This window comes from Oryctolagus cuniculus, chromosome 7 (assembly GCF_051225735.1).
Source record: "Oryctolagus cuniculus isolate XC-2025 breed Fujian yellow rabbit chromosome 7, ASM5122573v1, whole genome shotgun sequence".
Lineage (NCBI taxonomy): Eukaryota > Metazoa > Chordata > Mammalia > Lagomorpha > Leporidae > Oryctolagus > Oryctolagus cuniculus.
The window spans coordinates 33966137-33991768 of NC_142873.1; the positions used below are offsets into that span (position 1 = coordinate 33966137).

At 46.1% G+C, this 25632-nt stretch overlaps 1 long non-coding RNA gene across 1 annotated transcript in view; it reads left to right on the forward strand.

The window, feature by feature from the left end:
• The first annotated feature begins 9644 nt into the window (after nucleotides 1–9644).
• LOC149125402 (uncharacterized) overlaps nucleotides 9645–25632 on the forward strand; it is a 518945-nt gene continuing 502957 nt past the window's right edge. Inside the window, exon 1 of the long non-coding RNA XR_016210452.1 lies at nucleotides 9645–9685. This is a non-coding gene — a long non-coding RNA (uncharacterized LOC149125402). The remainder of the gene's footprint in view (nucleotides 9686–25632) is intronic.

Consider the following 25632-nt stretch of genomic DNA (forward strand, 5'->3'; position numbering starts at 1 on the left):
CAGGCAACCCAACTTGGGTTTTAACCGCTGCAGCCCATATCCGCCCTCACTGATCAATATTGGACTTTGAATATGTCTCTTAGTCCAGGCTTAATTTTGCAATGTTATTCATTGGTCTTTTGGAAAATGTTGTTCACTGTTATGTAGATATCCCCAATGTTGACACATTTTATTACACCATATTTTAAAAAATCACATTGGTTAATATCATCATCGATTGGGAGCTGTTCCACTAGCAGCTAAGTCAACTCAATTTCAGCAATCACACACGTGTTTTATGCTTCCTGGGTTTATCATCATCCTGAATATTAAAAAGATGTGTACTCAAGGCTTGAGATTTAATGAAAGGAATAATTTTTATTGGTACATATATTATAGTCATAAGTGAAAATGACCTTTTAAATTTATTTATTTGAGAGGTGGAGAGAAAAGAAGAGACATGTAGACAGAAAGAGAGACAAAGTTCCCAGCTACTGGTTCACTCCCAAATGGCCACAAGAATGAGGGCTGAGCTGGACCACAACTAGGAACCCAATCCAGGTCTCCCATGTGGGTGACAGGGAGCCAACCTCCTGAGCTATCACCCACTGCCTCCCAAGGTCTGCATTACCAATGAGCCAGAGCCAGGATTCACAGCTAGGCAGTTGCAAGGTGTCAGGCGTGTAACAAATCTTCCCAGCCAAATGAATCAGTTTCTAGGCTTTTATTGGGATTCCGCTCCCGGGTGAGGTTCACCAGTCCCAACAGAGCTGGGGAAGTCGCATGTCAGAGGTTGGGAGGGCTCCTTTTGTAGACAGAGGGCGTGGGGGTTAAAAGTTGAGGCATGTCTGATCCTCATTGGTTGACTTTTAGGCGCCTGTGGGGACCTTGGCTAGGGCTTTTCATTCCTGGATTACGGGTAGGGACTCTCCATTCCCGTAAGTGTGGGCTTTCTCTCCTGTGGATCCCGAAGCTACCAGTAGTGAACCCAGATAATTGAATATAGGACGCCAGCATCTTAGCTGGTGTCTTAAATGCTAAGTTAAACACCCCCTCTTTAAAGCAATGAGCGTATCCAGAAGGGAGGACAAGGAATGAGCACAGCTGGATGCTACAGCCTGGGTTCATGCTTAGGCTCCAGAAGTTCACAGCTATTTCTTGGAAGAATGTTAAGCAGAAAAGTGAAATGATGAGATATGGTTCATCCATATCCCACTGGCAGCAGACGTAAGGATCATTTGGAGAAGAAGGGGCTGGAAGTAGTGGGTGAGTAGGTCACCATGCTCCCCAGAATAGATGGTGAACAGTAACAGCCGGCAGACACTTTTTCCCAGCTCCTCTGGGCTTGCTTTCTGGCCAGGTCAGACCTGGTAGCCTAAGCGTGGTACCTGCCTTTGTACCTCTGTGGATACCTCTGGGAACAGGCCTAGGGGCAGAGCATGGCAAGAGTGGGTTTTTTTGTTTGTTTGTTTGTTTGTTTTTTTGACAGGCAGAGTGGACAGTGAGAGAGAGAGGAGAAAGGTCTTCCTTTGCCGTTGGTTCACCCTCCAATGGCTGCCGCGGCCGGCGCGCTGAGGCTGGCGCACCGCGCTGATCCAAAGCCAGGAGCCAGGTGCTTCTCCTGGTCTCCCATGGGGTGCAGGGCCCAAGTACTTGGGCCATCCTCCACTACACTCCCTGGCCACAGCAGAGAGCTGGCCTGTAAGAGGGGCAACCGGGACAGAATCCGGCGCCCCGACTGGGACTAGAACCCGGTGTGCCGGCGCCACAAGGCGGAGGATTAGCCTAGTGAGCCACGGCGCCGGCCAAAGAGTGGGTTCTTGACCCCAAATGCCTGCTCTGTGGTTCCTCAGATGGCTGTTTCTGGGGCCATGGGGAGCAGAAGGAGGCTCTACTGGTCTTCTAAGGATCCTTCTCCATACCTTCTCTGAAGCCTGGGCACAGTAACTGTCATTCCTTCCTTGTCCACCACCAGGACCAGGGTTGAGTAATAACCCTCTTTTCCCATTATGCCCTGAAGCCAGAGTCAATTTTTTTTTATTTTTTTGACAGGCAGAGTGGACAGTGAGAGAGAGACAGAGAGAAAGGTCTTCCTTTGCCGTTGGTTCACCCTCCAATGGCCGCCGCGGCTGGCACGCTGCAACCGGCGCACCGCGCTGATCCGATGGCAGGAGCCAGGTACTTCTCCTGGTCTCCCATGGGGCAGAGTCAATTTTTTGAAGGCAAATGTGGTTCTGTCACTGCCAGCTTCACACATCAAGCCCTTTCTTTCCACATTTCCCCCACCTCCCAGCCATGCCCTGCACTGGGTCTTTGCATGATTGCTCACCCTAAACCTCCTTCCCTCGCCTGGCTAAGTAGCTCAGCCTTCAAGTTGCAGATTAGGTATTGCTTCTCTGAGGGCTCTGCTGGCCCCTCCTCCATGGAGTCTCAGGCTGGGCTGTGTTACAGGCTGTGTGAGGGTAAGGCTGCCTCACGATTTCATGTTCTGGCTCCCAGCCAGTGCTAGGCACTTCCAAACACTGATGTCTGTCAACATGAGGGGGCTTGGCCTGTCTATTCTGGCACTGCCTTATTCCTGGCTTCATAAGAGTGGTCTCAGGCCAGAAAACCAACCTCAGGAGCTGGTGGTGTGGTGCAGTGGGTTAAAGTCACCACCAGCAATGCCAGCATCCCAAATGAGCAGTGATTCGACTGCTGGCTGCTCTGCTTCCAACCCACCTCCCTGCTAATGCACCTGGGAAAGCATCAGATGCTGCTTGGGCTCCTGCCACCCAGGTGGGAGACAAGTATAGAATTCCAGGCTCTCGGATTTGGAAAGGCCCAGGCTCAGCCACTGTGGCCATTTGGAGAGTGAACAAGCAGATGGAAAATTCTCTCTCTTTCTCTCTCTCTGGAACTCTGACTTTCAAATAAATAAATAAATCTTCTTTTTTTTTTTTTTTTTTCTCAGAGAAAGAAGATGGGGGCCGGGGCTATGGTATAGCGGGTAAAGCTGCCACCTACAATGCTGGCATTCCACAGGGACACCAGTTTGAAACATGGCTGCTCCATTTCTGATCCAGCTCTCTGCTATGGCCTGGGATATGGCCTGGGAAAGCAGTTGGGAAAGCCCAAGTCCTTGAGACCCTGCACCCGCGTGGGAGACCTGGCAGAAGCTTCTGGCTCCTGGCTTCATATCGGTGCAGCCCTAGCCGGTGAGGCCATCTGGAGAGTGAACCAGCAGGTGAAAGATCTCTCTCTCTCTCTCTCTCTCTCTCTCTCTCCCCCCCTCAGCCTCTCTGTAACTGTGCCTCTCAAACAAATAAATAAATCTTTAAAAAAAGAATATAAAAGAAAATTAACCACAGAACAGACTGCTGCTCTCAACGGGGAGAAGAGCAGAGTTAGGGGAGGGGGTTCTGGAGTCAGACGCCCTGATTCACAAGACAGACAGTACTTTCCTATCCTGAGGAACCTGAACAACTCCCTGTGCCGCAGCACAGTGGGTGGCTCAAGTGGCCATGCTACCACCTGCCCTGCAGCCCGAGTCCCACTGCCCTGAGAAGGCTCTTCAGCAGTGTCCCAACACCTGGCCCTTGGGGTGTGGAGTATATGTGCTCTCCTGGGACAGGGGCTGGCTGGCGGGGTCTCTGCTCAGCTCTCAGGCAGCCCTCCTCTGGGACATGCCGGCTTCTTCTGATGGGAAAGCTTGAGACATAGGATGGTTCTACCCTCCCTGTATCCTTGAGGCCCTCTTGTCTGGGACTGCAGCTAGGCTCAGATTGGATGACATTCCTAAGCCTCCAGTCTTTCAGACTGCAGGGGCAGGGGGTATGTGAGTGGCACAGGTGAAGGCCTTTCTCCTAAGGTGAAGAAAGGGTTTGAATTCCAGCCCTCAACCTGGCCCCCGGGGTCTTCTCAGTTTCTTGACCTGAGTCCATTCCCGACCTGGCTGTGCCCCCTGCGGGAAGCAGGTCCCTAGAGTCTGATGAAGCTTATTGTCAACACCCTTTCTGTCTCCTTATCTCTGCTTGCAGGAGGAAGACTTTGTCTGACATTCAAGGGGTTTCAGGCTGTGGCCAAGGAGGGGGCGGGGCTTAAACCCCTTGGGCCTCTGAAGACCAATGATCCAGAAACTTGTTTACAGGGAGGTCTAAGACCTTGGGGCTGAAGCCTTGAGGGAACAACTAACATTTGCATCCAGCTGATCACCACCTTCCAAGCCTTGCTGCACTTGACCCTCCCCAACACACAGCTATAGGGTCTGTGCCCTCTTTAAACCCAGAAAACAGGTTCCCAGCATTTAATTCTCTTCCTAAGGTTATAAACCTTGTAGCCTAAACTCAGTCTCAGAACTGCAGCTCTCCAGATTACCGAATAGTATTTTTTTTTTTTTTTGACAGGCAGAGTGGACAGTGAGAGAGAGAGACAGAGAGAAAGGTCTTCCTTTGCCATTGGTTCACCCTCCAATGGCCGCCGTGGCCGGCCTGCTGCGGCCGGCGGTGCACCGCGCTGATCCGAAGGCAGGAGCCAGGTACTTCTCCAGGTCTCCCATGGGGTGCAGGACCCAAGCACTTGGGCTATCCTCCACTGCACTCCCTGGCCACAGCAGAGAGCTGGCCTGGAAGAGGGGCAACCGGGACAGAATCCGGCACCCCAACCGGGACTAGAACCCAGGGTGCTGGAGCTGCTAGGTGGAGGATTAGCCTATTGAGCCGCAGCGCTGGCCCTGAATAGTAATTTAAAGACCCCAGGAATGCAAAGTGCAAAGCCTGGGATGGAACCTGTGCTCCCTCAGTCCTCCCTTCCTCCCTCCCTCCCTCCCTCTCTCCCTCCCTCCCTTTCCTTCCTTCCTTCCTTCCTTCCTTCCTTCCTTCCTTCCTTCCTTCCTTCCTTCCTTCCTTCCTTCCTTCCTTCTTCCTCCAGTCCTGTCTTACTTCCTGCCTTCTCACCTTCCTTCCTGCCTCCTTTCTTTCATCCATCAAATATTTAATGAGTACAGAAAGTCTTCAATTGACAACAGTTTGATTTATTTTTACTCTATAATGGTAACTCATATTTTCATTCTATTTTCCATGGCCTCATGGAAGCACCCTTGTATTTCTTTTGTGAAATGTCTGGACTATGTCTTGATGTACTTTTTGGTTATTTTGCATGGATAAGAGTTCTCTATTCCAGATATAACCCTTTGTCTATTTGTACATGTTACAGATGTCTTCTTCCAGCTTATGGTTTTCGTTTTACACTCTTAATTCTGTTGGTGAATACACATTGATAATTTTTATTTAAATTTACTGTATTTTTGATGGTTGACACTTTGGGAGATTTTTTTTTTACTCCTGTGAATTCTATTTAGGTTCATTATTTCCATCAGCATCTTCTTGAGTTCTCAGGTTTTGTATGCTGAAACTTTATTACTCATATTTTATATTCTCATATGATAGTTCTAATTTTTAATGTACTTGCAGATTTTATCTTGCCATATGCAGAATTTGCTCATGGTGTGTGATTCCACAGTAACTTAATCACTTGTTGTTAAAGATTTATTTATTTATTTGAAAGGCAGAGTTAGAGAGAGGCAGAGACAGAGGGATGGAGATCTTCCATTCCCAAATGGCCACAACAGCCAGAGCTGGGCCAATCTGAAGCCAGGAGCCAGGAGCTTCTTCTGGATCTCCCACAAGGATACAGGGGCCCAAGCACTTGGGCCATCTTCCACTGCTTTTCCAGGACATAATAGAGAGCTTGGATCAGAAGTGGAGCAGCCGGGAATTGAACCAGCATCCGTATGGGATGCTGACACTGCAGGCTGACAGGCTGACACTGTCAGAGTGCTGGCCCCACATAATCGTTTTTGATGGAGAGCTTTTGTTCTTCTTTGACATTTTAGCTTTGAAAAGCCATTGCCTGGGGTGGGGGTGGGTTTCTATGAGGTAGATTTGCATTTGCTTCTGTCACTCTGGGACAGGTTGTACTGTGGTTGAGGATCCTTTGAACCATCTAGGTGGAATGAGAACCTGCTTGAGCACTGGCGTTTAGTGGAGATAATTACCTGACTTCCATTCCGACGCAGACTTTGATACAACTGATTTTATGCTGAGCCGGTGGCTCTCTGGGTTCCCATTCTTTGTAGGTGAACTGATAGTAGACTACTTAAGTTGCAACTCTTTCAGTTCTAGAAGAGTGGAGAAAAATGATGTTCAAATTCACACAACTGGCTTGATCGCCTCCACTTAGATGTTGACCTGACAATTCCTTACATTTTTACTAGCTCATGGATGCATTTAGCAGGATAGAAAAAACTCAGCATTTTTAGTTGTATTTAAGGAGAAGATTAGTTCAAGTATATAATCCACCATGCTGTTGGCAACAAAAGCCATTTAAAAAAATCCATTTTTTATTCTAGAAACCCAATTTACTTTTTCTTTAAAAAAAAAATGATGGAGCCTGCACTGTGGCCTAGTGGGTGCCTGCAACATTGGCATCCCATCTGGGCACTGGTTTGAGCCCCTGCTGCTCTACTTTGGATCCAACTCTTTGATAATGTGCCTGGGAAAGCAGCAGAAGATGTCCCAAGTACTTGGCCCTTGTACCCATGTGGAAGACTGGGAAGAAGCTCATGGCTCCTGGTGCTGGCTTGGTCCAGCCCTGGCTGTTGCTGTCATTTGGGGAGTGAACCAGTGAATAGAAGATCTCTCATCCTCTCCCTCTCTGCAACTCTGCTTTTCAAATAAATAAATAAGTCAATTTATTTATTTGAAAAGCAGTTTGTGTGTGTGTGAGAGAGATCTTCCATCCACTGGTTCACTCCTGAAACGGCTGCAATAGTCAGGGCTGGGCCAGTCTGAAGCCAGGAGCCAGGAACTCCATCTGGGTCTCCCACATGGGTGGCAGGGACCCAAGTACTTGGATTGGCATCTGCTGCTTTCCCAGGCACATTATTTGGGAGCTGGATTTGAAGTGGAACAGCCAGGACTCAAACCAGCACTCTGATGTTGGATGTTGGTGTCACAGGTGGCTTAATCCACTGTGTCATGAGGCACATCCCCCAACCCCTACTTAGTCTTTTTGAGTCTGTATGGTGATGTTGATAGTCTTACTCCTGGCTCAGATTTTCAATTCTTATGTTTTGTTCTTTTACCAAGTTGGCATATTTATTTTACGGTGTGTGACTGATGGTTCGGCAGCTGAAGTCTTGGCAGGTCTGATTGATCCTTTGTTTCTACTGGTTCTCACAGTGTCTTGTTTTCTTGTGGAATTTTGAGCTTTTATAATTTTTTTTTTGATTCTGAGGTCTTTGCTTGGCACATATCTGTGGGAATTCTTTGAGACCTGAACTGAAGATGGGCACCTTCAGACAGAAAGTAGCAGGTGCCAGTGAAGTAGGCAGTCATACAGGCTAAAGTTGATTGCATTTGTGAACTGGAAGACCACACCTTTGCCACGCCCCTGTGTGACCTCATTCCCCTAGCTGGCCACACCTGAGTGCCAACCAGCCAATCAGGTTAATTAACCACTCCCCTTTGGAAGTGGGTTAAAAGCCTGGGACACGGTGTGTCCGTGCTCTCTTCTTTCCTGGACCCTTGCCAGGAGGGGGCTTGCTGTATCCCTGCCCTTCCAGGGTGCATGGCCTTCAGGCCATGTGCTCTAGGCTTTCTGGCCTAGATGCTCATCCATGTGGCTGGTTCCTGGTGCTCGGTATGAACCCCTATTCACCTCTCTCTCTTAAATAAAGCTCTCACTCTCCTATGCATCTTTCTCACTAATAAACAATGCTGCCTTGTTTATCTCTGCCGATATTTAGAATTCTTCTCTAAATATTAGGCAAGAACCCTCTCAGGCTTATTAATATTGAGGATTCATTAATAAGCTCATGGCAAAATCGTATGGCACCCCAAATTCTGGTAGCTCATGTGGTGCCCCAGATAGCACTTCTGGGAAACTTTAAACGGCCACATTTTTGTGCAGATTCTAGGGGCTCATGTCCGATTTCACCAGGACTACCAACCCGGGGCTTGCTCCATGACTGCATTTTTAGAGCTTCACAGACAACCCAAGTCATCCGAATCTGGAGTTTAAACTCCCATGAGGGTTGGATGAATTTTTAGGGAAGAATTTTTGCTTGCTTCATCTCCCAGATTTGTGACCATTAATTTTCCTTCCTTTTCCTAGGTGGGATGGAGGGAGACTTCTGCTTCTTTTTCTACTGAGGCTGCAAACTTTTGAGCTCCAGCTTTATTTGCGATATCCTACTAGTGTCCACAACTTGTACATTCCCTGGTCTGTCTGTGATTCTGCTTGTCCTGCGAGGGTGATCCTGGGTGAGGCATATGATTTCAGACAAAGTATTAGCTTTGGAACTCTGCTTCTCTCTCTCTTCCCTTAGGTTTTGACTTTTGAGGCATCCTTATTTTGCTGTATATTCTTGAAATGTGTCTCAAGATACTAAAGAAATCATCCAGTCTGTGGGTTACATAGGTCCACCACTGTGTTGGAGATGGAACACCCTGCCCTGTCTCAGCAGTGAGTAGATCCAGGGATCCCTGTATAGGAGGAGCTACACAGACCTCATGAGGGAATCAGACACAAGGAATGCACGCGATCCTTGCTGTTACAGCACCCGACGTTTGCGGGATTCTCTTCCTTATCTGAATGAAGGAGATGTCAGTTTCTTAGATCCTCTGGCTACCGGAAGCACTTTCTCCTCCACCACAGTAGTTGGAACTATACAGTGGAGTGGTTAGACACTGTGAAGCTTGCTCTTATGTCACTCATTTCCAGTATGTCCCTATTCTTTCGGGAAAAAAAAAATGCCACTCATTTAGAGAAAATAAGAACCATTTCTTAGTTTCACAATCGGAATGTTATAGAAATGTCTTTAATTGGATGTTACAGCCCTATAAGCATAGGGAAGTCCCACTGGCGATACACTGCCTTGACGCTCTCTGACACACTCATGTTGGGCACAGATATAAACACACCCTTTGAAGGAAATCAGTTACATTAGGGTCGGTCAAGGGGAGGCTTGGCCAAGTTCATGAATACATCGAACAGTGTAACACCCACATACGCAGCCACGCAACAAGGGGTCTAGAAGTTAGGCACTCGGACTCCCAGTTCCAGACTGTACATTTAATTTAATGGGTAATGAGTACACACTGTGTGGGAGTTACACATGGTGCTGGTGAGAGCAGACAGAAGGGGTCCAAATAATCAACTTCAGATTTTCTCAGAGGAGAACTATACTTAATAGAGGTAAAGAAAGATGACAATGCGAAGATGCATACCTTAAGGAGACTGCCTCCCTGAGAGGCACTTTGCCAGGGCTTTTATAGCAAGGGTTAGGGGAGTGTTCAGGATGTAAAAATGGGGGAGCAGGAGGGCCCTTCCTGCTCTTCCTATTTGCAACATACATGGTCATACATTGGATGTTGAAAACTCGGACTCAGACGAGTTTCTGGCAGCTTTCCTTGGCTAACTGGTGTTCTGGCCCTCTCTGAGTACCATGTTCCAAGATTAGCTTTCTTAGAACAGCCTCTGAAACACAATCTCAAGAGAGTAAAAGGTTTGGGAGTCTCTGCCCCTGTTCCTACGCACCCCTTCTGTCTAAATCATATATACCTATTTACACTTTGAGAGTACAAAAATAATTTCCCTTTGGTCTTTTTATTTTTTTTTTCCCACAGGCAGAGTTAGACAGTGAGAGAGAGAGACAGAGAGAAAGGTCTTCCTTCCGTTGGTTCACTCCCCAAATGGCCGCTACGGCCGGCACTGCGCCGATCCGAATCTAGGAGCCAGGTGCTTCCTCCTGGTCTCCCATGTGGGTGCAGGAGCCCAAACACTTGAGCCATCCTCCACTGCCCTCCAGACCCATAGCAGAGAGCTGGACTGGAAGAGGAGCAGCCGGGACTAGAACCCGGCGCTCATATGGGATGCTGGCACCGCAGGTTGAGGATTAACCAAGAGAGCCACGGCTCCGGCCCTGACTCCTCACTTCTAAGATAAACCTAACAATACTTCACCTACAGTACTGTTGTGGGTACTCACAGAGAAGCTCACATAGCAAGCAAGATAATGCAAAAGTGAAAACGTCATCTACCATTCTAACCCAACTCTTAAGAAGAGGAAAAAGCCTGACCCAGAAAGGTTGTGACTTTCCCCAATCCATATGACAAATTAGAGGCCAGACTTTTTGGCACTACATTTTACTGTTGACTCACAAATGCACACTGGTTTCTTCCTTAGGAAAGCTGTGCACCCTTTTGTTGACTTGCAGTGACTGTCACACATACATCAACTGCTCAGACATGAACAGTTGACCAACAGATGGATGATTGGTTGCTTGTTTGACACCAATGTATTACAGGCAGCATTTTAGGGTTTTCTTCAACTGTCTTCTGCCTTTACTCCTTTTGTGAATTTGGGAGAATCTGTACTATGTATGTGAATTTGGGAAAAATTTGGATTCCTGTATGTCCCATTAGTGTTAGGCAAAATGATGATGTTATCTAGAAAAACGGTGCCATATCCAAAAAGAAGGTTTATTTGGAAGCATGATTTGAGGCCCTGTTTGGAAAGGCATGAGAATGGGGTATACTCTTTGGGTACCAGACAGGACAGTGACAATAGGAGCAGTTCACATGATCATAAACACTCAGATGAGTTTCCTACAACTGCTGTAACAAAACAGCTACAAACCTAGTGCCTGTTCTCTTACAGTTAAGAAGCCAGAGGTCTTAACTGAGTCTCATGGGTCAGTCAAGGTTTACATCCACAGAGATAATTTCTTTTGGAGGCTCTGGGAGAGAATTTACTCCTTACCTCCTGCCACCTTCTGGAGGTGGTCAACATTCCTTGTCTCCTCACATCGCTGCAGCCCCTTGTTTCCCCCTCATATCTCCCTCTTCTATAGTAAGAGCTCTTTGCTCCCTCTTTATAAGGGCATTCATGGTTACATTTAGGATCCATCTGCTTAACCCTAGCCAACCGCCTCCTCCCCAAATCCTTAATTTAATCAAGACCTTGGCATGTAAGGTAACATTCACAGGTTCTAAGTTTTAGAACATGGACATCTCTGGGAGCCATTATTCAGCCTCCTATCATAGTATGCCATCCTTTGCTAGTCTTGGGAGGTCACCATGAAATCTCCCCCTGTCACTATACCATCTCATTCCATCTCCATCAACCCCGTGTCACTCTATCCACCAGGAGAAGAAATACCCAGAGACAGGATTAGAAGTTTGTTCATTGTATCTCAGTTAAGTAATGAATCTTGTAGCTGAGTCCAAAACCCACCTTGCTAGTGAGCAAACAGATCTAACAACCAGGACCCCTTTTCCCTGGTTAGAGCCATTATATGACAGGCCACTGCCTGCAGCACCAGCATTCCATATGGGCACTGGTTTGAGTTCTGGCTGCTCCACTTCTGATCCAGCTCCCTGCTAATGCACCTGGGAAAGCAGTGGAAGATAGCCCAAGTCCTTAGGCCCCTGATCCCATGTGGGAGACTCGGATGAAGTTCTTTGCTATCAACTTTGGCATGGCCCAGCCCTGGCCAAGCCCTGGCCAAGCCCTGGCTGTGGCAGCCATCTGGGGAGTGCACCAGTGGGTGGAAGATCTCTCTCTCTCTCTCTCTCTTTCTCTCTTTGCCTCTCCTCTGTAACTCAGGAACCTGACTTTCAAATAAATAAATAAATCCTAAAAAAAAGAAAACAAAAACCCTCATCGGCACTGCGGCTCACTAGGCTAATCCTCAGCCTGTGGCGCCAGCACACCAGGTTCTAGTCCCGGTCGGGGCGCCGGATTCTATCCCGATTGCTCCTTTTCCAGTCCAGCTCTCTGCTGTGGCCAGGGAGTGCAGTGGAGGATGGCCCAAATCCTTGGGCCCTGCACCCGCATGGGAGACCAGGAGAAGTACCTGGCTCCTGGCTTTGGATCAGCGTCGTGCACCGGCCACAGCGGTCATTGAGGGGTGAACCAACGGACAAGGAAGACCTTTCTCTCTGTCTCTCTCTCTCTCACTGTCCACTCTGCCTGTCAAAAAAAAAAAAAAAAAAACAAAAACAAAAACTCCACGGAGGTTAATTGTTAAACTTTGAATGTGTATATTTTCAAAGCAATGAGGAAAATAGGTGACCCAAAGAATATATTCCAAAATAAACATAATTCTTAGACTCATTAAGCCAGAGATTTATAGCAATATAACTATTTCCTTTTGTCCAATGGTATGCGTGATTCTGCTCTGAGCACATCATTACAAATACAACCAAACAAGATGCTCCTTGTATTCCCTAAACTATGAAGCACTATCTCTTCCAAACTATGGTGAGCATGCTGCATGTTATCTGATCTTTATGGGATAGGTCTAAGTTTGGGGAACTGCAATATTGAAGAATCATAAACATTTAGCTTTCCACTTGGAAAGTTTTTAATGATTGCCCCATCGTGGCAATCTCTCTTCCTGGTAGGTTGGTCGGTCATTAAAGCCTTTGTCCATATTCGTGTCTACATGATCACAACACATCCAGTTGAGATATGTCTTACCATGGCTTCCCCAGAAAGCAGAAATGAGTCTAACTTAACAGGGGAGTAGAGCTACAGGGAGTAGCACAAGAATAACAAAGCATGAGAGGAGTGAGCTGGCCATCAACTTGGGTGACTGATTGTTTGATCCCACTGGATGGTGTGAGAAGCCTATGGCATACATCTGAAGACCACTCATGGGGGGAGCAAAGGGAAAGGACTTAGCCTCTGGCTCCTGTCTCCTACTGGTCAGAGTATTAATACCCTTGCATGCTGGGTTGTGCTGGTGAGGGTTTCACATGGGTTTCTGAAGTGTCTTAAGGCACAGAGTCAGTAGAGAACTCCAGAGATGGGAGTTCTTCACAAGAAGTGAAGGTCTCATGTGAGGAATATCAATTATTCCTTTGTGGAGTTTGATGCAGCAGCTGGCTAAAATGACCTAAAGAGGTGTAAAGGGGTACATAGTACATTAAAAAACACACCCAAAGATGTTTTTACTGTATGTAGCCATAACACACCTAGATAAGACTGAAATGTATTCTTTCAAACAAATTATTTTCACCTTGCACAGTAAGACTCTGATAAATTGTGTGCAATTAAATGGTGTGCAATTTTAATTTTTTCCATTATTGGAAAAATTAAGACTGAAATTAAACCATTGTCCAGTTAGTGCATCTGTTACATCAAGTAGCTACACCCAGGCCAGTACCAGCTGATATGAGCTTGGTTTCAAGCTGGGTTCATATTAACACTCTTCTTTTGTGATGGGGCCCTGATCTCCACCTTCCCATTCCAGTATACCATGCCCTGGGCCTCTGGGTCTCGCATGATGGACAGTCATGAACGCCCCACCTCCTGCCCCATCTGGTATGTTGCTGGGATCCATCCAAGCCCCTCCCATGCAGAACACTCTCTGCTCTCATGACGCAGTGCTGTGCCAGCATCTCATGATGGAGAATGATGTGCCCAGCACGACACTGTGCTCCAGGTGCTCACACATGTGACATTCCTCCCCACCTCTGTGCCACTGTACAAATGTGTCACCCCTGCCTTTGAAATGCACTTCCCACATTCACTGTTGTATTCCAGAACCAGCTAGGCTCTTATCTTTCATGAGAACATTCACTGGACCTATCACACAATAATCCTTTCTTTCCTCAGATTCTGCACAACACTTACCTATGATATGTCTTCATGTGTTATATGTGAAGAATCATTCATCTGAGTGGTGGGCTGGTCAACCTGCTCTCCCACTGAACAAGCAAGAAACCTAATTTGGAGTAATCACCAATTTTCATGAGGTCAATACTTCTGCCATAACCTATTTCAAGCTGCCAACCATTGAATGACCAGTTTGCAAAACACCTAAATATTTAACAATGGATTCTGCTGAAGACGTGATTGATGTATTTCCCTGATAGAGTTGATAACTACAGATTTTTATAGCCACCAACTTCAGTTATTGTACTTAGTTAGCTGTAATGTGGGTATTTGATTATAGTCTAGTTCTCTGCTAGGAAGTAGAGCATAAGAACACAGACTCTGGAACAAGACACATGGGTTCATAATTCTGGCTTGGCTTTTCCTGGTGATATGATCTTGCTCAAGCGGCTTACCCTTTTCTGCCTGTTTTCTGATCATAAAATGGGTATATCTGATTTTTGTGTTCTGTTTTGGTTGTGCTATGGTTTCTCCTTTCCGAAACTCATGCTGAAATTTGATCAACGCTGTGGCCCTGTTGAGATGCAGGGTCTTTAAGAGGTGATTGGATTGTTAAGAGGGATTTCAATGCTTTTCTCATGGGATAGGTTTTGTTACTGCAAGAGTGGTTTGTTATGAAATGAGGTCTCCCCTTGTGTTTTGTTTCTCCGCAGGAGCCCGTTTGCCCTCCCACCATTCTGCTTATGTTGTTGTGCACCACTAGACCCTCACAAAATGCAGTGTTACCTGATCTTGGACTTCTAGCCTCCTGCACCATAAACTAAATAAACTGCTTCCCATTAGAAAGAGCTCAGTCTCAGGCCTTCTGCTATAGCAACAGAAAACAGATGAAAAAGACACTGTGCAGCAAATCACCATCAACACAGCTGCTAGAACAGAACCCATTTATTAGTCCATAGGTTTGTTGGCCAGAAGTCTGGGCATAGAGGCTGGCATTGTGGCACAGTAGGTTAAATCTCCATTTGCAACGCCAGCGTCCAATATTGGAGTTCTGGTTCAAGTCCTGGCTTCCCATGCAGCTCCCTGTTAATGCACCTGGGGAGGCAGTGGATGATGACTCAAGTGCTTGGGTCCTGCCACCCACGTGGGAGAACCAGATGGCGTTTCAGGTTTTAACCTGGCCAGTCCAAGCTTTTGTGACCAATTGGGTAGTAAACCAGTGGATGGAAGATCTCTTTGTGTGTCTCTCTCCCTTCCTTTATCTCTTTGCCTTTCAAATAAATTCATCTAAAAAAAAAAAAAAAAAAAAAAAAAGGAAGGGGCCGACCCTGGGGCACAGTGGGTTAAAGTCCTGGCCTGCAGCACCGACATCCCATATGTGAGCTTGTTTGAGTGCTGGCTGCTCCACTTCTGATCCAGCTCCCTGCTAATGCACCTGGGAAAGCAGCAGAGGATGGCTTAAGTCCTCAGGCCCCTTCACCCACTTGGGAAACCTGGAAGAAGCTCTTGGCTCCTGGCTTCGGATTGCTCAGCTGCAGCCACTGTGACCATTTAGGGAGTGAACCAGTGGATCAAAGACCTCTCTCTCTTTGTCATCTCTCTCTCTCTCTCTAACTCCATCTTTCAAATAAATTAATTAAAAAAAAAAGAAAAAAGGAAGCCCGGGCACAGGTCCTTGCCTCAGGGGCCTTGCAGGTAGAAAGCAAGGTGTCCCCCAGACTGTACTCTCATCTAGAGTATTTGATTAGGGAAGAATCTGCTTGCAAACTTGCTCAAGTGCAGCTCCTTGCAGCTGCAGGGCTGAGGTCCCTGCCTTTCTGCTGGCTATTGGTCAGAGTCCTGGTTGCTGTTTTCCATCTTTCACTGGGTGGTCCTCTCCATTGTCCAAGCCAGCAGTGGTCAATCTCTCTCATGAACTCCCTCTCATCCTTGCATTTCTTTGGGAAGATCGCAGTCTCTTCAGATTCCATCTGATTGGGTTACGCTCACTTGAGATAATCACCCTTTCCTGAGGTTGGCTAGAGACATTGGTGACACCTGCACACAGCCACAGATGTGACATATCAGTACACCTTTTTTTAAAAGATTTATTTTATTTATTTGAAAGACAGAGTTATAGAGAGAGGTAAAGCCAGAGAGAGAGAGAGAGAGTTCTTCCATCCGCTGATTCACTCTACAAATGACTGTTACGGCCAGAGCTAAACTGATCTGAAGCCGGAACCAGGAACTTTTTCTGGGTCTCCCACATGGGTGCAGGGGCCCAAGGACTTGGGCCATCTTCTACTGCTTTCCCAGGCCAAAGCAGAGAGCTGGATCAGAAGTGGAGCAGCTGGGACTCGAACCACTGCCCATATGGGGTGCCGGGGCTGCAGGCCACAGCTTTAACCCGCTGTGCTACAGCGCCAGCCCCGCCCCATCAGCACACCTTCAACAGAGGCATGCTACAAAGATGGGGGTCATTGGGGATCTTAGAATCCTGCCTCCCACAATACAGCTCACAACTGTGTTTAACTCAAAATTTTCTGAATTACGCATGAAAAGCATTCAGAATGGTGTTTGGCATTTAGTCACTGCTTAGTAAATGTTATCCAATGGCATTACTAAATGAGAGTGGCTTTTATTTTATCAGAGAAGGATTCTTGAGTTATTTATTTTGGCTCTAGAGCCAAGTACCACTGGGAACCCAATAGATGCTTGTGAAGGAATCAACTCACATACAATTATATAGTTATAACATTTTAGCAGTATAAGTGACTGAGGAGGTCACCTAGTCCAACACCTTTATCTTAAGTGCATCAGAATGGAGGTTCATTTGGGTTGGGGTTGCAGAAATGATGCTAGATGATAGGCCTTATAATTTATTCCCTAATATCTTTCACTGTATCCCCCTGCACTGCAGACATTGGCCTAGAATTATCTTCTCAGCGATTTCATCCAGCAGAACTCTCTGCTGCCTGGCGTGGGCGCAATGGTTTCTCTCTCTTGCATAGCATGTCTCCTAACAGCATCTTGCTTAGTGCTAGGGTCAGTGGACTGAATGACACTGCTGTGTGATGCTGTGGGAATAACCTGCCAAAGACAAGTTCTTCGTCTCCCTACTCACCAGTAACATGCCTGGTGTGGTAATTCATGGGGAAGTAGATGATTTGGGAAGGAGAAAGGCCATGGGATATATTTGAGTACAGAGATTTCCCAGGTCATATTTTTGCATGTCAAATCCAGAGATATTAGCAATAATTATTCTTTTAAAAATCTTTTTCTTTAATTGAAATGCAGACATAGATACAGAATAAAGGGAAACAGAGAGGGAGGGAGGGAGTGAGGGAAGGAGGGGGAGAGAGAGAGAGAAGGAGAGAGAGAGAATCTTCCACTCACAGTTCCTGTCCCCAAATGCCTGTACAGCTGAGGCTGGGCCAGGCCAACGCCAGGAGCCAGAAACTTCATCTAGGTCTCCTAAACTGGTGGCAGGGACCCAAGCACTTGAGCCATCACTGTCTGCCTCCTAGGGTGTACATTAGTAGGAAGCTAGAATCAGGAGCGGAGCCAGTACTGGAACCTGAACCCTCTGATATGGGACCCAGGCATCTCAAGCAGCATCTTAACTGCTTCTCCAAATGCCTGCCCTGAGAATCATCTTAACGAATGTTATTATCATTTAAGTATTTATTTATTTATTTATTTGAAAGTCAGAGTTATTCAGAGAGAGGAGAGGCAGAGAGAGAGATTTCTTCCATCTGCTGGTTCACTCCCCAGTTTACTCCAATGGCCGGAGCTGTGCTGATCCGAAGCCAGGAGCCAGGAGCCAGGAGCCAGGAGCTTCCTCCAGGTATCCCATGTGGGTGCAGGGGCCCAAGGACTTGGGCCATCTTCTACTGCTTTCCCAGACCATAGCAGAGAGCTGGATCAGAAGAGGAGCAGCTGGGACTTGAACTGGCACCCATATGGGATGCCGGTGCTTCAGGCCAGGGCGTTAACACGCAGTGCCACAGTGCCGGCCCAAAGAATATTATTATTCACTCACCCTCCTTTCTAACTCAGTACTCTTCCCTAATTCATTGTATTCCACAAGCCTCACCACTTCCTAATATGCTGTATGATTTAATTTTCATTTTTGCTTGTGACAAGTGTCTTCCACTAGGATGCAAGTTCCCCGCAGGAAGGAATTTCTGGGTGTTATGTTCCCTGCTGAATCTGCAGCTCCTGGAGGAGTGTCTGGTATAAAGCAGGTGCTCAACAAATACTTCCTGAATAGGAGAGTGAACTGAACATGAGAGAAGGTAAACTGGGTTCTTCCCTTCAGAACCTCTGAGAGCTCTTATGTGTCCAGACTGGGATGCCATGTTTCTCAGGAGTGAACATGTCAGCCAACATGTTTGCAGTTAGAGATGCACTCAGCTTTTCTGTCTCATTTTTCCAGTGGGGAAACCTAGGCCTGCTGAGGCTAAGTGACTTACTCCAGAGCTCTAGAGCTCATTCCTTGGGCTGGAATATAAGATCTGCTAGTGTTCAGATCACCGCTCTTTCAAGCACACTCTTCCTAAGGCTTCATTAAATTAATTTCTCTGTCAGATAATGGCTAATATTTTAAATGATTACCTTGGTCCAAAAATCTTTTATCAGGTGGAAGCATGAAACTTGATAGAACAGTTCCTAACTATAAGGAAGCACATAAGATACCTAAATGGACAGGCAGATCGGATCTATAAGAAATAATGCCATGAGTAATCTAAATTCCTCCCCTGTAATGGAATGTAATTATGATTATACTCACCTGACGTTGCAATTTAAGGAACTTAAAAAGAACATATCAGGCATCTACCCTCTACGGGGGATTTGAAATTCAGAGAAAATGTAATGACCACAGGAAGGAAAAGGAGATATGTCTGTCTCTGCCTGTATCTCTGTGTGTCTGTCTCTCTTTTATACACACACACACACACACGCACACACACACACACTTGTTTTAGTCCTTTGTCTACGGATTCTATGCCTCTTGTGAGTTCCTTGTAAGGTGCCAAGAACTCTTTGGAGGGGAAGATTGAGAGCAGGAAGAGGGTGAGACAGCACAGTACTGTGGAAAGACAGCTGCACCTGGAAGTACAGCACCTGGGTTTTCTTCTACCACTAACCAGCTACGGGCATTCAGGCAAGTCATTGCCTTTGGTCTCACTGGCCATGGGAAAAGGGTCATCTCACTGCTAGGAATGATCAGTGGGGCTGAGGAATGCTTTCTTATCCTTGAAAAGTCAGTTTAGATCCTAGGTTTACCCTGTTGGGAAATAGAGGCCAAGCTTCAGAGTGCATCAGCATCACTTGGATTCCAGGCTGTGTACTCAGAGATCCCCATTTGGAGCGTGGGATAGGGCCCACAAGTCTGCAGCTTTGCATACGCGCCTAGAGATTCTGATGCAGCTGAATCTAATTCTATCGAATTCTACACTTTCAGATGCCATTGTTCTGAAAGGGTTTCTATTCCAGTTTGGCCAGTTGATCAGAAGAGGCAACTTTATTTTCAAGATCAGACTAACATGTTGCAGAGTGATTGAAGTCTCATTGAGAAAACTACTATTAGGGTGAGGGTGAGTTTAAAATCAGGGAAAATGAAAAAAAAAAATAAGAATGGCCCATGGGAGCAATGATCTTCTGTCGACATCACTGAGCAATGCTCATGGGGCTCACTGGGTGCTCCTATCAGGCCCAGATGGAGATAGGGAGAAAAAGAGAAGGCATTTGATGGGACACAGACAGGTTGGTTGTATTACATTTAATCCTCACAGACTCCTGCTGGGTTGGTACAATTTATTGATCATTTTCCAAATGAGGAAAATAAGACTATTGACTCACCCTAGATCATATAACTAGCAAACCATGAAACTGAGGTTTAAAGGCAGATTTTCTGGCTTCAAAGCTTTTATGCTGTTTATCATACCTCCCACTGCCCCTATGTTAAAGAGTGTCCATGGAGGGCTGGCGCTGTGTCTCACTTGGCTAATCCTCCGCCTGCAGCACCAGCATCCCATATGGGCCGTGGTTCGAGTCCCGGCTACTCCTCTTCCAGTCCAGCTCTCTGCTGTGGCCTAGGAGGGCAGTGGAGGATGGCCCAAGTGCTTGGGTGCCTGCACCCTCATGGGAGACCAGGAGGAAGTACCTGGCTCCTGGCTTTGGATCAGTGTAGTTCCAGCTGTAACAGCCATTTGTGGGGTGAACCAACGGAAGGAAGACCTTTACCTCTGTCTCTCTCTCTCTCACTGTCTAACTCTACCTGTCAAATAAATAAACAAAAAAAAAAGAGTGTCCGTGGATACACACATTGTCTTCAAAACGTTCATGGAAGATGGATAAATGAAAAAAACTATGTATAGACCTAAGAATTATTTTGTACTCCAGTAAACTTAATTATATTTCCCCCTGAACTTTTTGAAGTACCCTTGTATATGAATGCTCCTGTAGGCTTGTTGTTGATGGTAGAAAGAGAAACACAGAAGAAATTCAATAAAAAAATGAAACAATGGAGAAGGTAGAAAGTGCAGAGAAAGAAAAAGATTAAGTAGCCATATGAAAAAAGTATCATTGAATTTCTGGTATCTAACATGGATTCCACATGAGGTATGGTGAAAAACATTTAGAAAAATTGATAAGGTGGGACATTGATTTTGATAGTTGAAATCTTCTTCAGTGTATTCCCAAATCTCTTGACTCAGGCTGCAAATCCCAAGGCTAGGAGTACATGATTCCAAGTGACATAAAGTGTAAATGACTGATACGACTCCAGGCACAGACCGCCAGGAATGTTTGCATTTTATCAGGGGAGAAAACATGACACTAAAGGAATACGTGTGCTCTTGTGGAATTTCTGGCCACAGTGGACAATCAGGAATGGGTCAAGAGGCCTCCACGTTGCATCTTTTAGAAACAGTCTCATGATGTAAGGAGCTTTCTGCTTCATTGTGCACTGCCTTATCCAAGCACAGGTGAGCTCTTTTCCAGGGGACAAGTTGATTTGTGGACCACATCCTGAAACTTAGAGATGTACCCTGAGGTTGAAAGAAGGCTGACCTCAGGCCTTTGTCTTCTGATTAATGACCCTTGTCTTTCTTTCACTTCTATCCCCTTGCTCCCACAGCAGGCAGAGCCCTTCTTCCTGTTCAGAGTAGCCCCAGGGCTGGCCACTGAGTGAATGCCACACCTCTTACAACCACCTGAGGCTCCTTTGTGTGACTGGTCACCCAGCCATCAGAGAGCACTGTGTTATCAGGGAAGCATCCCTGACCTGTACAAGGTTCCTTCATTCAGTTCTACAACCTCTGCAAGCCCTTTGAGGTTTGGGGTCAATGACTTAAGCAAATGGTGTCCTTGAAGAGGGGCCCTCAGGGAGTGGGCCTTTCACCCTCTGTCATCTGATCAGAGAAAGTTTGCTTTGGTTTTGAGCCAGCAGGCCAATTGCCAACCATGAATCCCAGAGGATCCTCACCCTTATGCTGCCACTTCTGATACTGCCAAGGGGTTGGAGAGTTGACTTTCACCCTGTCTTTACTTGTGTGCCCATTGACAAATAGTTATGGAACACTGGTGTTTGTCAATCACTATTCAAGTACTGTTAGCCCTCAATGAGCACATAGGCTAATGGGAGACAGATCAACAAAGAAGCGATTATATCCCAGGGAAGGGCAGGTTGCTGTCTGGACACATGGGGCTGTGGTGGCAGGACACCTTCTCCAGGCCAGGGCATCAGGAACAACTTCCTGGAGAAATTATCAGCTAAGTCACATCATAGGTAGAGTGTGTGTGTGTGTCTCTTCTCTTGTGTGTGTGTAAAATGGTAACTACATGAGAGAATTGATCAGAGTTCCTTATTCCTATGATTTGAGGGACAACTCAGTAGCTATAATATAAAATGAAGGGCAAGTACTTGGCCTTAAGGTGTCTGTGCCCCGTGTTGGAGTACCTGCTTCTGATACTTGGCTGCAACTCCTGACTCCAACTTCCTGCTAATGCAGGCGATGGTGATGTCTCAAGTTGTTAGTTCCCTGCCACATATGTGGGAGGCCTGGGTTGAGTTCCTGTCTTCCAGGGCAGTTTTTTATTTTTTATTTTTGACAGGCAGAGTGGACAGTGAGAGAGAGAGACAGAAAGGTCTTCCTTTTTGCCGTTGGTTCACCCTCCCATGGCCGTCGCGGCCGGTGCGCTGTGGCCGGTGCATCGTGCTGATCTGAAGCCAGGAGCCAGGTGCCTCTCCTGGTCTCCCATGTGGGTGCAGAGCCCAAGGACCTGGGCCATCCTCCACTGCACTCCCGGGCCACAGCAGAGATCTGGCCTGGAAGAGGGGCAACCGGGACAGAATCCGGCGCCCCGACCGGGACTAGAACCCGGTGTGCTGGCGCCACAAGGTGGAGGATTAGCCTATTGAGCCACAGCGCCGGCCAGGGCAGTTCTAATCCTGGATATTATGGGCATGTAGGGAGCCAACTAGTAGATGAAAATGCTTTCCTTTATCTCTCTTTCTGTGTGTGTCTTTCAAATAAATGATAAAAATGTAAAAAATTAAAAATATATAATGAAGTAAATCAATGCACTTATACTTTTAATGCATCTTAGCTACCAATATTTAAAATTTTTTAACTTAACAAACCTAAAATACAGATTAAACTAGTTTTCAATTCTTTTTTTTAGGAAGTATTAGAATAGGGGCCAGCATTGTGGCAAAGCGGATAAAGCTGCTGCCTGTGATGCCAGCATTCCATATGGGTGCTTGCCTGAGTCCTGCCTACTCTACTTCTGACCCAAGTCCCCTAATGTGCTTGAGAAAGCAATGGAAGACAGTCTAAGTGATTGGGTCCCTGAAAACACATTTGATACCCAGAGGATGTTCCTGGCTCCTGGCTTCAGCCTGGCCCAGGTTGTTGTGGCTATTTGAGAAGTAAACTAGCAGATGGAAGATCTCTCTCTCTCTCTCTCTCTCTCTCTACCTCTGCCTCCCTGTAACTCTGCCTTTCAAATAAATAAATAAATCTTTAAAAAAGAAAGTATTATAATGTTAGGCATGAATACAAAATAGTATATACCTATAAACACATGCAAAATAGTATGCAGCTAAAAATGTATGGGAAACTATAAAAATATATTAGATAGTTAATTCATAAACAATGTATTATTTTCCTGACTTTGTGATGTTTATTGTACTTTCCAGTTTCTAAATTTTTATTTATTTATTTTTTATTATTATTATTTTTTGACAGGCAGAGTGGACAGTGAGAGAGAGAGAGACAGAGAGAAAGGTCTTCCTTTTGCTGTTGTTCACCCTCCAATGGCCGCCGCTGCTGGCGCGCTGCGGCCGGCACACCGCGCTGATCCAATGGCAGGAGCCAGGTACTTATCTTGGTCTCCCATGCGGGTGCAGGGCCCAAGGATTTGGGCCATCCTCCACTGCACTCCCGGGCCACAGCAGAGAGCTGTCCTGGAAGAGGGGCAACCAGGACAGAATCCGGCACCCCGACCGGGACTAGAACCCGGTGTGCTGGCGCCGCAAGGCGGAGGATTAGCCTAGTGAGCCGCGGCGCCGGCCTCAGTTTCTAAATTTTTATATTTCTTTCTTTGCTGTCAATAAATATTTACTTTCCTATCAAAATTGAACTATAATTTTACGTACTTTGATTTTTAAAGTCCTCCTTTTCACCTCCTATAAATTGAATAAGCTTAATCTCAGACAATCTGGATACACTGTGAGCACACCTGTTGCATAAGCCCTGGGTTTTTCCTGGTGGGGCTGAGAAGGTGTGATTTGATCTGGCCTTTAAGGAAGAATGAAATTCTCTGTGAAGTGTGCTAGCCAGCCAGGTGTCAGAGAGCTGTAGTACTAAGAACATTTCATAGAATCATCAATTGAACCTATACAGTAAGAAGGGAATCCTACATAGCCAAAAGGGCCCAACACAGCCTTAGGCAGACAGCAGAAGGGTCTTCTACCCATGAGTGATGGGATGAGTGATGGGCCTTTGCTGCTGGTCTCACAAGAGCAGCCTGCCCATCATCTCCAGCAGCAGGAAGGTCTGTTCTACAAATGGGGAAGGAAGCCGACAGGCTCATTTGAAAGGAAATCAAGTCCGAACCACCCTTAGGCTCATCTCCCCTGATCACAGGCTCTGCCGGGAGACAGCTCAACAATCCCCTTCTCTGGGAAGCCTTGCCCAAGCCATCCCAACTCCCCAGACAGAACGGTTAATGTCCTTTTTCTCGTCCAGTATCCTTGTTTCACCAAACCACTTTTATTATCTACTCATTGTGTTATTTATTTATTATTTATTTATTTTTTTTGACAGGCAGAGTGGACAGTGAGAGAGAGAGAGACAGAGAGAAAGGTCTTCTTTTGCCGTTGGTTCACCCTCTAATGGCTGCGGCGCACCGCGCTGATCCGAAGCCAGGAGCCAGGTGCTTCTCCTGGTCTCCCATGGGGTGCAGGGCCCAAGAACCTGGGCCATCCTCCACTGCCTTCCCAGGCCACAGCAGAGAGCTGGCCTGGAAGGGGGGCAACCAGGACAGAATCCGGTGCCCCGACCGGGACTAGAACCCGGGGTGCCGGCGCTGCAGGCGGAGGATTAGCCTATTGAGCTGCGGCGCCAGCCCTACTCATTGTGTTTTAATTGAAGTATTTTAAAAACTTACTTGCTTTTTTCAGCCGTTTTCTCTAGAAAATGATCTTAAAGGCTAGAGCTGGATCTTTTTCAGTTTTTCTGCCCATTGCTCAATGTAGAAACTGTAGATAGCAGGTGTTAAATAGATGCCATTGATGGAAGCAAAGGAGGGAACTGAAACTCCTGGACAGCTACTCACATCAAAATTATCCATAATGTAGTTTGGGCATCCCTGATCTGAAAGTCCAAAGTATGAAACTGTCTGAGAACCAGCATGAAGCCACAAGTGAAAATTCTACATTTGACCTCATGGGACACATCACAGTCAAAACACAGGTGCAGTAAAAATATTGTATAAAATTACTTTCAGTCTAAGAGTATAAGGTATATATGAAGTAATAAATTTTGTGTTGAGATTTGGGTCCCATCTCCAAGATATTTTATTATATCTAGTATATACAACTATTCCCACATTGGGGAAAAAAACCTGAAATCAGAAGCATTTCTGGTCCCAAGCATTTCAGGTAAGGGATACTCAGCCTGTACTGAAAAATTAGAAATACCAAGTTGGCCAACAGTAGAGAAAAAGGTTAATGACCCTTCCACTAAGAGGAATATTTCACACAAGTGAAAATAGTTATAAAGCTTATAAAGAGATATGCAAAAAATAAAAATATAGAAAAATTCTCTGACAGAGTGAAATAAAATGATATCTGCCCCAGGTTTTTGAATGCATAAAAATGTTGAGCATACAGCAAGATTAGAAGAGAACATGCATACACAGTTGTGGATGGTTTCTCTAGGCCCCCATTTATTTCTTACTATGTTATTTCTTCAAGGACAAGAACGGTGAAGACAAAGGAAGTTGTGGTTTGTTAAATGCCCCGCTGACCTCTCCCAGAGTTCCTCTAGTTCCTGTTCCGACCAGGTGGCCTCCAGGCTCGACAAAGTTCATCTGCCCTGGGCATGGCTGGGAGAATTCTACTCCTCAGAGTGCACCCTGGAGAGTATAAGAAAACTCAACACAGTTTGAGAAGTGATTCTCCATCCTTGCCATGTGAAAAATGCCCTGTGAAGCATTTACAAAACACTTCAACTTGAGCCCAGACCCAGGGGTTCTGATTCAGTAAATGAGAGGGGAGTCTGATAATCTGAGTTTCCAAAAACACTCTGCAGGTAATTCTGATGCACACCAGATATTGGCAACCACTTGTTTAGTGGACGATGTATAGAGCAGGAGAAGAAAGCCCATGGATTTTGATATCAGATGATTTTTGGTTTTGAATTTTTTAAAAAAATATTTATTTACTTATCTACCTATTTACTTATTTGAAAGGCAGAGTCATAAACAAGGAGAGAG